The 12,151-nt window shown below is 42.4% G+C and overlaps 1 pseudogene; it reads left to right on the forward strand.

Moving 5' to 3' along the window:
* Positions 1-1,106: 1,106 nt before the first annotated feature.
* On the forward strand, positions 1,107-11,068 carry LOC145006009 (ATP-dependent Clp protease proteolytic subunit 6, chloroplastic-like; annotated as a pseudogene).
* Positions 11,069-12,151: the final 1,083 nt, after the last annotated feature.

The following is a 12,151-nucleotide window of genomic DNA, read 5'->3' on the forward strand; positions in this document are numbered from 1 at the left end:
CCTAGTAGTTGTTGATATGTTGATTTGAGTTAGTAATGTATGCCAGTTGATATGCTAGTCGGGTAGATCTGTAGGACTGCCTGTGATACTGATTGATTACTTGTATGTGCATTTATCTGTTACATGTCGACATGTTATGTGGGGTGGGTTGAGGTTGTACTGCTCAGTGCGGTAGCCAACAAACCCGAGAGTATTCCATATATGAGCTAAGGGACCAGTAGGCATTCCAGACTCATACTGAGGACTCGAGAGCATTCCAGATACGAGCTGAGGGACCGGTAGGCATTCCAGACTCGTACTAACGGCTTGATGGCATTCCAGATATGAGCTGAGGGCCCGGTAGGCATTCCAGACTCGTACTGAGGGCCAGGGGTAGTCCAGCTTGTAATGTTGTGGACCCAGTGCATGCTGTTCTATTTTGATTGGTATGATATGCTAATGTTGATATTGCTATGTGAACTGTATGTGTATCGGTATATTGGGGTAACTCACTAAGCTTTCAGGCTTACCGTTTCAGTTTATTGTTTCAGGTACATCAGGGGATCGCGGCAAGGCCAAGGTGTGATCGTACAGCTCCTCCTATTATGTTATTGTTGGGGACAAGACTTTGATAAACAATGTTTTGAAAACAAAGTTGTAATATTTTGATGAACTTGATATGTTTTTAAAAGTTTAAATTTGTTTGAAAATTTGGATGTTACATATCTGGTAATTAATAGAGGGGAGAATGGGGAATTACGTGTTGGAGTTAGACGCCAAACTCGCCAACAAAGCTCCATGCCCTCTTCGGTAATTTCAAGACAGAGCATGCATCTTGGATTTCTTGCAACCGCATCACATGTTGTTTTAACTCAAACCCGGTTTGCAGTTTACTACAAGCCAATGTATGTTCAAAAAAAGTGAATCTTGATTTTCGATTCAAAAGCTGTAAACAATGGGTTTACTGTTGGCATGAGATTCAAGATGCGGTTTGAGGGTAAGGATTCTCCTGAAAGAAGGTAACCACTAAATTTATAGATTATTTTTAATCCGGGTATTTAATCTTTATTACATTTGGATGCTAATAAATTAAATTTTTCTTTCATTTAATCGAGTTCCCTATCCTCCACCTCCCTCCCTCCTTTACTAGCGCAAGCAAACACGCAGTAGGAACGATGGCAGCCTCCGCCATATCAACGTCGTTTACTTTCTCTGAAGTTTCACATCACAAACTGTTTTCTCAACGGTATGATACTTGGTAGTTCAATTTTCATTATTTCACTTGTATCATTATCGTCTGATTTTGATTTTGACTTTTGTTTATTTTCTCCCAGATATTCGAAGAGGAAACCAATTGTTTGTACGTTGTTGAGTCCATACTGTGATACGTCTAAAATCAATAGGAATTATTTGGTTCCTCGCTCTCAGGTTTTCAAATAGAGTGCTTCTTCAGTTTGGGTTAAATTTTGACAACTGATTGCTACTTATAGAAGTAGGTCAAATTTTGGAAAGGGAACTTCCCTAACGAGGGTTTCCGGGCCAGCTTTCGCGCACCGACTAATCCCCCGCTGCAAACATAAAGCTTTGCCTTATGCCCTGGAGTCACTGCAGGCGAACCTCCATGGCCACAAGGGCTGAGTGGTGCCAGGAATTGAACATGGGTCAATAGGTTATCAACCATATCTTCCACATGTCTAACTTGTAACGACCAAAAATTTCAACAAAATTTAAACTTTTTAAAAACAACCCATTTTAATAATGTTATTACAAAAAGGTTTTCAATACATTTATTATCAGAGTATTCCCAGAATCATAACAAAAACCATAAACACGGGGAGCGGTACGATCACACCTTCTCCTTGCCACGGTCTCCTGAAGAACTTGAAAACATTAAACCACAACTGTAAGACCGAAAGCTTAGTGAGATACCCCCAAAATACCAACCACATATACGCCCTTCCAGGCTACAACCTTCCGGTCCAAATCATAATGCCTTCCGGCCCATAACATACTGCCTTCCGGCCCATAACATAAATATCATACATAACATAACCTAACATAGAAAAACCATGCATATCGGGTCTACTGTGTGACTAGTCCGCCGTATCAGGCCTTCAGTCAACCGGGTCCACCCTCCGAGTCTAGTCATGTCCTTCGAGTTTCCAGTGTGGTTGGTCCGCCCGCACCGGACCTTCAACCCACCTGGTCCACTCTCTCAGTCTATAGTATGACTAGTCAGCCCGCATCGGGCCTTCAGTCGGCCTGGTCCACTCTTCGAGCCTCGGCACGTCTGGTCCGCCCTCGTGGGGCCTACAACCTATCCGGACCGCTCGTTGGGCCTTCGGAACAACTGGTCCGCCCTGGGTATCTTGGCCTACAACACAAAGCAGGACCGCCTCAACCCAACTCCAGTCCAACCAACCATGTGCACATAACATACAATCATATAACAGTTCATAGTCAGCAAGCCGATCAAGCAGATCACATAACATATCATTACCCTAACCAGGATACTGACCTAACCGGTCACTAGCATATACCATCCTAACTACCAGGATGCAGACATATCAAATCAATAACATAGCAACGAATACCCGGATCTCAATCCGATAAAGGGCCGACCTTGGTGCCTTAGACCCTGTCGATATAGTAAGGATAACTCACCTCGCGAATGCCGATACTCTGAACTGAAGAAGCAGACTCACGAATCACCAACCTATCGCAATTCCCGAACTAGCCCACATAGCACAAATACACATTATGCTAAACATACATCCACTCATCGGGCCAAGGCCAAAGTCCAAATGTTATATAAAGTCCAATATTGGCCCAATTTACCAAATTAGGCCCACCTCACCAAATAGGCCTAGATCCAGTGTCCATAACAATAATTGGGCCCAAAAATAGTCTATCCATAATTTCCAAACTTGGCCCAATAACCAACTACCCACAAACGGCCCAAACTCAAAGGCCCAAAATTAAAGTCTACTCAGGGGGAGTACGTTGGGCGTACCCTCCTTGGTACGCGGGATGTACACACTGAAACGTAATTGGGGATCGGGGCTCTGGCCCGCTACGCGGGGCGTACTCAGGTGTTATGCGGGGCGTAACTGCGCTACTCACTAAGTTCTTATAACTTCTTAATGGCTTAAGCTCTTAAGCCCAAACTTCAGATCCTTAGGCCAAATATGCCTAAGATTCATAAAGTCTCAAACTTTATCACTTGGGACGTCCATAAGCACTTAATCCAAGGTCTTAATCCATTAAGAGCTATATATCTCACACATGGAACAACTAAAGCCGTTGGGACCTCATTTTTCTCACTCAAGACCTCTCTAAAGGTCTGAAAGGACAGATAATCTCGGCCAACACAAAGAATGAATCAAGATGAGAACTTTGGGATAAGAAAGATGCTAAAAGCTTCACAACACTTAGATCTATGCAAAATAATTGGCAAGCAAGAAGCTTTATACCTCAAACAGGCTCCAAAGGATGGTATCTCTTCAGATCTACAAGCTCCAATCGTTCCTCTTCTTCTTTGACAACTTCTCCTTTCTCCTTCTAGCCTTTCTTTTGCCAAAATGAGCTTTCCAAGGTCAAACACACCCAATAATGGAGGGAATACGGGTTTGTAGGGTTTCTGAGGTTAAGGATGAGCTTATGGAGGCTAGGGTATGAACCAACATGTTCCTTATATAGTGGTGGCTCTTAAATTAGGGTTTGGGGTTTCTGAGAGTACGCTGGGCGTACCTCTAGTACGCTAGGCGTACTCACCCGGCCACCCCACACTTTTCTCTCCATTACGCTGGGCGTACCCAGCCAAGTTCAAGCATGCATGCCATGCATGCATGGGACCTTTTCCACTTATTCCACAAAGAGCTATAAACAATAATCATCTTCAAAACGTCGCAACTCCTCTACTCTAAACCCGCTCCCACATAACTTTACATTCATACGAGGGTGACGAGAAGCCCAATGCTTCTAACAACATACACCAGCCTGAAATCTTCTCGGATGAAACCCATTTCCCGAAAAAGGACCAGAATTACCCTTCCTCTTAAATCTCAGGGACTCATAATTAAACATTTTAAGAACAGGGTGTTACAATTCTCCCCCACTTAAATTAGGCTTCGTCCTCGAAGCCTACGACAACTCTACTCCAGAACTACCCCCGCAATGTACCGCCTGGCATTCACCGGACCAGGTTCCTCAAGACTCGACCATCGAAATCCGATACCCAACTTTACCTTTCTTGCTGACAGGATGACACATGATTCCGCCTCAGAGCAACTCCCACGAGTTCACCACCGTAATCTCATAACCACACTGAACTGGCTCTAGTGTCCTCGGTTAGTAAAAACCCGATACACTGATGACACTTCCAAACATCCTTTCGGATGAATTTTCTCCACATAAAACAAAATCTATCTGGAAATCCGAGATTCCATCCATGCGTTCTTGCCGAGCCTCAGCAACCATCCAACCCGGATGTGATCCCGTACCACTGCCACAATCTCGCTGCTCAATGACCGTAATTGGACCACTCCCATCATAACCCTGTGCTGCTACTTCCACTTCCATGAATTTACACTCCCTTATAACATAACTGCTATCCACGCAACACACATGTCCTGAATCTGATCGCAAGGACTCTCGAGTCCATGCACTACCTCCACCAATCAAGATCAATACCCAGGGCCAGACCTTCTAATGCAAACACATCACAACATACTCAACCCATTTCCTCGAACCGATCCAATAATACCTGCAGAGTCTTCAGCATGACTGGACCACCTTACCAAGCCTTCAGCCAATCTGGACCGCCCTCCAGGGCCTTTAGTCTGGATGGATCGTCCCCCCCCCCCCCCCCCGAGCCTTCGACCTGACTGGTACGCCTACCGACCTTTAGTCTATCCAGACCGCTCGACTAACATTCATCACTCCGAGTTATCTCTCCGGGAATATTCCCATGCATACAGTTCTAGCCCTCTAGGGGTTCTGAACTCTATCTCCATCATACATACTCGATGTCGGCCTGATCCCAGGCCCTCCACCATCAATGCCATAGGTCTGTATCTCGCCCCGCACGCCTGCTACTCACCCATACCAGCGTGCTCTCGGCTGATAGAATACCGCTGAATCCCAAGCAACTAAACAATCTCTCAAGCCTATCGACCATCCGGATAATTTCCAATTCTCCCCCACTTAGGGCACTGACTATCCACCACCGGTCGCTATCACCGACCTCCCAAAACAACCTTGAAAAAAACCCAACACTTACACGCGGACTGATTCCCACTAGCACTAGCAACCTTCGCAAAATCACATTTCCACACTGATCATCCCGGTCGAAAGAAACTCAATCTTCAGCTAACCACTCCTCAGACTACAGATGCTACCCGACATCCAAACCAACGCCATATTTCCACTAATTAACCCTCGTGAATGATAACCAACGAAAACCCGAAACACTAACCCATAACCATACCAAACCCTCAAGGAACAACGGATACCAAAACGAAAACCACACAACGAGACTAGCAGATAATAATACTTCCACAATAATCACAAGATAACAAGATATCAAGAAAGGAACATACACACAGTTGCATTCGGCACTGCTCTGACCTCCTCTACTGTAGGCTGAAAAGCACGACCCTAAGCCCTTGGGGGCTCCGCTCCACCCTGACCTCCACCTGTGATCCTCAAAGTGGCCGGTGCTGGAGCATGCACCGGTCCCGCAACAAGCTGTGGATAGTTGACCCTCAAGTGCCCAACCTGATGACAAAGATAACAGATCCTCAAATCCCAACCCGGGACTACCTGCCGACAATCCCTCGCATAGTGCCCCTCCTTTCCGCATTTACAACATGCACCACCGGACCGACAAACTCCGGTGTGACCCCTCCCACACTTCCCACAAGCGTGGTTGCTCTGATCTCCCACTATGAAATCAACGGTCTTAGACCGTTTCGGCGCCAGCTGCGACTGCACCGGAGCTTACCTCAGCTCACACAACTATAACTCAATCTCTAACTCATGCCGCCTGGTGGCCTCCTGCAACTCCAACAAAGTCTCGCACCTCTGCGCGGACACAAACTGTTTGATATCTCTCTTTACCATGGTCAGATATCGGGACATCTGAGCTCCGAAGCGAACTCAAGGCAAAACATCGCCCTCTTAATAAACATCCTGGTGATCTCCGTCACCGACTCCGAATCCTGCTTCAACTCAAGGAACTCCTGAGCCAATCTCTCCCTCTCGACTTGCGGAACATAACGAGTGCTGAACATCTCTCTGAACTGATCCCATGAAACTGCAGCCCTCTGCGCATCCGAGTATGACCCCGTGGTCAATATCCACCAATCCTTTGCCCCGAGCCTTAACAGGTTCAGAGCACACCTTACCCTCTGATCAGCAGGTCATGAACACGTGAAGAAGCACCCCTCCACATCCGACAACCATCTCATAGCAATGATCGGGTCCTGAACTCCATCAAAGGTGGCAGGCTTCGTATTATTGAAGTCCCGATACTGAAAACCTCTACCAGCTCCTCCCCCTGCTGCTGCTACAACTGCTGTAGCCGCAGCGGCAGCCTTCTCAGTGAGAGCCGCATAACGTTGATCAAAATACTCCACCATGGCGGTCTTGATCGACCCAAACAGTTCCGGCAGCTTGGCCCAGAACAACGCAACAACCTAATCATGCAGGATCTCACGAATCCTCGCACGTGCTCATCTGACCGATAACCTTGGGCGGTACGGACCCGCCCGGAACTCCCTCTCCTGCTCCCGATCCTGACCCGGATCCACTCCCAGCATGCCTCGAAACCTCCATACTGAAAATAAACCACAAAATCTCAGACACTTCCCACTACCCCGGGGACCAACTCTCAACCCAACCCTAGAGGTCATGGTTTCCCTGATACGCATATGGGTCCTGTGCTTTCAGTAGTACGGGCCCATACTACCTTCCACACCTACCCATATTTGTATGAAGTACTACCACAACACCCTAGTGACAAATATACATAGCAAGCGCTCAATCCTCACTCCTAGAGGAACACTGGAAATCTCATACAGAGGGAAACCCTAAGCTAGCAGGCATCATAAAAACAGGCAACATTATCATGAAATCCTGAAGATCCCTAGCCTAGTACTAGCATGTTGTTCTATCAAAGCTCGAAAACAAATATCATGTATGGTATTTTGGGGTTACTTACTGGCTCCGGCTGATCGTACCTCTGCGTCCTCTTTTTACTTAATTTGAAAACCATTTTAAATTCTCTTTTAAAAACTCTCCTTGATTTGAGACTAGATCCACACGAATGTTCCTCCAATTCACTCAAACCAAGGCTCTGATACCAACTTGTAACGACCAAAAATTTCAACAAAATTTAAACTTTTCAAAAACAACCCATTTTAATAATGTTATTACAAAAAGGTTTTCAATACATTTATTATCAGAGTATTCCTAGAATCATAACATAAACCATAAACACGAGGAGTGGTACGATCACGCCTTCGCCTTGCCACGGTCTCATGAAGAACCTGAAAACATTAAACCACAACTGTAAGCTCGAAAGCTTAGTGAGATACCCCCAAAATACCAACCACATATATGCCCTTACAGGCTACGACCTTCCGGTCCAAATCATAATGTCTTCCGTCCCATAATATAGTGCCTTCCGACCCATAACATAAATAGCATACATAACATACCAGAACATAGAACAGCCATGCATATCGGGTCTACTGTGTGGCTGGTCCTCCGTATCGGGCCTTCAGTCCACCGGGTCCACCCTCCGAGTCTAGTCATGTCCTTCGAGTCTGCAGTGTGGTTGGTCCGCCCGCACCGGGCCTTCAACCCACCTGGTCCACTCTCTGAGTCGACAGTATGATTGGTCCTCCCGTATCGGGCCTTCAATCGGCCTGGTCCACTCTCCGAGCCTCGGCACATCTGGTCCGCCCTCGTGGGGCCTACAACCTATCCGGACCGCTTGTTGGGCCTTCGGAACAACCAGTTCGCCCTGGGTATCTTGGCCTACAGCACAAAGTAGGACCGCCTCAACCCAACTCCAATCCAACCAACCATGTGCACATAACATACAATCATATAACAGTTCATAGTCAGCAAGCCGATCAAGCAGATCACATAACATATCATCACCCTAACCAGGATACCGACCTAACCGGTCATTAGCATATACCATCCTAGCTACCAGGATGCAGACATATCAAAGCAATAACATAGCAACGAATACCCGGATCTCAATCCGATAAAGGGCCAACCTTGGTGCCTTAGACCCTGTCGATATAGTGAGAATAACTCACCTCGCGAATGCCGATACTCTGAACTGAAGAAGCAAACTCACAAATCACCAACTCGTCGCATTTCCCGAACTAGCCCACATAGCACAAATACACATTAGGCCAAACATACATCCACTCATCGGGCCAAGGCCAAAGTCCAAATCTTATACAAAGTCCAATATTTGCCCGATTTACCAAATTGGGCCCACCTCACCAAATGGGCCTAGATCCAATGTCCATAACAATAATTGGGCCCAAAAATACTCTATCCACAATTTCCAGACTTGGCCCAATAACCAACTACCCACAAATGGCCCAAACTCAAAGGCCCAAAATTAAAGTCTACTCAGGGGGAGTACGCTGGGCGTACCCTCCTTGGTACGCGGGGCGTACACACTGAAATGTAATTGGGGATCGGGGCGTACTCAGGTGTTACGCGAGGCGTAACTGCGCTACTCATTAAGTTCTTATAACTTCTTAATGGCTTAAGCTCTTAAGCCCAAACTTCAGATCCTTAGGCCAAATATGCCTAAGATTCAAAAAGTCTCAAACTTTATCACTTTGGACGTCCATAAGCTCTTAATCCAAGGTCGTAATCCATTAAGACCTATATATCTCACACATGGAACAACTACAGCCCTTGGGACCTCATTTTTCTCACTCAAGACCTCTCCAAAGGTCTAAAAGGACAGATAATCTCGGCCACCACAAAGCATGAATCAAGATGAGAACTTTGGGACAAGAAAGATGCTAAAAACTTCACAACACTTAGATCTATGCAAAATAATTGGCAAGCAAGAAGCTTTATACCTCAAACAAGCTCCAAAGGATGGTATCTCTTCAGATCTAGAAGCTCCAATCGTTCCTCTTCTTCTTTGACAACTTCTCCTTTCTCCTTATAGACTTTCTTTTGCCAAAATAAGCTTTCCAAGGTCAAACACACCCAATAATGGAGGGAATACGGGTTTCTAGGGTTTCTGAGGTTAAGGATGAGCTCATGGAGGCTAGGGTATGAACCAACATGTTCCTTATATAATGGTGGCTCTTAAATTAGGGTTTGGGGTTTCTGAGAGTACGTTGGGCGTACTCACCCGGCCACCCCACACTTTTCTCTCCATTACGTTGGGCGTACGTCCAGCTTACGCTGGGCGTACCCAGCCAACTTCAAGCATGCATGCCATGCATGTATGGGACCTTTTCCACTTATTCAACAAAGAGCTATAAACAATAATCATCTTCAAAACGCCGCAACTCCTCTACTCTAAACCCGCTCCCACATAACTTTACATTCATACGAGGTTGACGAGAAGCCCAATGCTTCTAACTACATACACCAGCCCGAAATCTTCTCGGATGAAACCCATTTCCTGAAAAAGGACCAGAATTACCCTTCCTCTTAAATATCAGGGACTCATAATTAAACATTTTAAGAACGGGGTGTTACATAACTGATAATACATTGGAGTTGGTGAATCCAAATTCCCTCCCCTTGCAGATATACAATCGAGTAGCTATTTTACATCAGAAGTCAAAGTAGCCCTATTTTATTTTTGAAAGGAGGGAACCGCTCTTTATTCTTCCCTTCTTCTCCTTGCCTTTTTTTATATGTTTCTAACTTCTATGATATGTCCTATTGACATGGTTATCAAGTAAACCTTCATATATTTGCTTTCAACTTCTTTTATTTGTTTTGCTAACAGGATTAGCAAGTAAAGCACATAAATTTCATTTGACACCTGAGGAAATACACCTACATGCTCTTCATAATTCAAGGTTTTGTGTCTATATTCCCTTGATGTTTAGCTATTTCACATCTTATCGACAATGATAATGCTAACATACTTGTTCTCATCATGGTTTAAAAATTTAGCAGTTACAATTTAATTGTAGCAATAAGAGGGGCTCCACCCATAATGCCAGTTGTCATGACTCAAGGTGGACCTTTGGATCTTTCTTCAATATTAGTCAGGAACCGTATTATTTTTGTTGGCCAACCAATCAACTCACAGGTAGCTCAACGAGTTATATCACAGCTTGTTACTTTAGCCACAATAGATGACAAGGCACATATTATGGTATGATCGTATGAATTCCTTTATTTTTAGTCATATACATATTTTCTTTTTCAATTTTAATAAAAACTATAGATAAAGAGTCTTACATTTTGACTTTTTATGTTTTCTTTACTAGGTGTATGTGAATTGCCCTGGTGGGAGCACCCATTCTGTTTTGGCAATCTATGATTGCATGTCTTAGGTAAGATTGAATAGTGTGTTTCACATTTCCTGTTAGTGAAACTAATTGAAAGAATAGGCAAATTTAAAAAAAAAAAATGAATATTTAACATCTTCCCAGATAAAACCTAAAGTCAGGACAATGGCTTTTGGAGTTGTTGCAAGTGAAGGAGCACTTCTTCTTTATTTTGCAGAAAACTGACATGATGTATGTTGCCTTTACTGGCCAACCACTGGAGAAAGTGCAACCATACACAAAGAGGGATCGTTTCTTATCTGTACCTGAGGTACCATTTGAAAACAAATCCAACTTTTATTTTATTTTATTTTCTTGAATTCTATTCTATGTTAATATTTTGGTTATTTTAGTAGGCATTGGAATTTGGACTTGTTGATGGGATATTGGAAACAGAATACTAGATTAATGGTGATGATTCTAGATGATGTGGCAAATGTGACTTTGCTGATGTGGCATGTGTCATGCCTGCAGGTTGGAAGTTCTAAATCTCAAACATATATCCCCTCAAAGGGTTGTTTGTTTACTTGGATTTTGTTTCTTACTTTAGATTGTAATGTTAGAATGTTATTTGAGATATAACTTTAGAATCTAAAGTTATGGTTATACATACAAAGAAAAATAATGGAGTAATGTAATGTGGTTGTGTAATTCAAGATTAGGCTCTTATTTATTCTCACTATTCCTTTAATTTTTATTTCTAAAATCTAAGTTATGTTAATTTATCACTCGTGTAGCACACGGGATTTAACCTAGTATGTATGTGTGTGTGTGTGTGTTTATATATATATAAGTTTAGTTTCTATGGGAAACAAAAAAACCCTAAAAATCATAAAAATGCATAAAAAAATACTTAGAGATTACAATTTTTTTTGACTTTATAGGTCCAAAATTCGCAACTTTATTAACAAAATCGCGGAAGTTTTTTTTGAAAAGAAAATATATTCTTTAATTTTTTTTCAATGATTTTATTAAAAAAAACTGTGATTTTTTTAAATATAAAATCAAAAAAAAAATTGTGATCTCTAAGTATTTTTTTATGCATTTTTATGATTTTAAGGGTTTCTTATTTTTCAAAGAACACTTCAATATATATATATATATATATATATATATATATATATATATATATATATATATATATATATATAGATCCGGTAAGAATTTTTTTTTTGACATATTTTTTTGACGAACAAAAAAAATGAATCACTAGATGATTCATTTATAAGATGATTCACAAGAAAAAATTGTCAAAAAAACATCTGTATGATTCATTTTTAAGTAAATTAAGAAAAAATTCACTTTTATGACAATTTTAGTGAATAACAACAAAATCATTATATAAATGAATCATCGATATGTTTTTTTGAGAATTTTTTTCTTGTGAATCATCTTCCAAATGAATCATCTAATGATTCATTTTGTTTGTTCGCGAAAAAAATATATAGAAAAAAAAAACTTCTTACCTTCCTACTAAAAATTTCCTTCTTATTTGATCTTGATTCTATATATATATATATATATATATATATATATATATATATATATATATATATATATATATATATTAATTTCTAAATACCAAACATAAGAATTAATTTTTTTCCATC

The sequence above is a fragment of the Lactuca saligna genome, chromosome 7 (assembly GCF_052625555.1).
Source record: "Lactuca saligna cultivar CGN05327 chromosome 7, ASM5262555v1, whole genome shotgun sequence".
NCBI lineage: Eukaryota > Viridiplantae > Streptophyta > Magnoliopsida > Asterales > Asteraceae > Lactuca > Lactuca saligna.